Source organism: Pangasianodon hypophthalmus, chromosome 20, assembly GCF_027358585.1.
Source record: "Pangasianodon hypophthalmus isolate fPanHyp1 chromosome 20, fPanHyp1.pri, whole genome shotgun sequence".
Lineage (NCBI taxonomy): Eukaryota > Metazoa > Chordata > Actinopteri > Siluriformes > Pangasiidae > Pangasianodon > Pangasianodon hypophthalmus.
In genome coordinates this window covers 6,422,142-6,422,415 of record NC_069729.1, presented here as the reverse complement: position 1 = coordinate 6,422,415, position 274 = coordinate 6,422,142, and positions in this window count along the sequence as shown.

The window sequence follows — 274 nt, the reverse complement described above, 5'->3', positions numbered from 1 at the left end:
ACAAATCATATATATATATATACGTATATATGTATATATGTATATATATAATTTGTTTTGTGATGTATATTTTTGCAACCATTTTAACTGTAAAATAAAAATAAAAAACATTTAAAATAAAAGCAAAAATTTAATATACTATAACTGAAATATTAGGCTTATTATTTAATATGTACAATAATATTTTGGCTATTTGTAAGATTTGGCTATTTCTGGATTTTTAACCCACAGCACACATTTTATTAATAATGACTATTGATTTACTCAATTATAA